Consider the following 213-nt stretch of genomic DNA (forward strand, 5'->3'; position numbering starts at 1 on the left):
TGGGTTTTCTTGGTATTTCGAGGAATTAAAAAAAATATTAATAAAAATAAATCGTAGACATTATTTCCTTTTTCTGTGTCGCTTGAAATGAAAATTGAAAAATTAATTAAGGTAAATTCTTTGAATTGAATACGACGAACAGTACTTGTTTTCTCTGAGAGAAAAAAAAACTATATTTAAAACAGTTTCCTGTTTATTGAAGGTACTATAATT

This window comes from Penaeus monodon, chromosome 23 (assembly GCF_015228065.2).
Source record: "Penaeus monodon isolate SGIC_2016 chromosome 23, NSTDA_Pmon_1, whole genome shotgun sequence".
NCBI lineage: Eukaryota > Metazoa > Arthropoda > Malacostraca > Decapoda > Penaeidae > Penaeus > Penaeus monodon.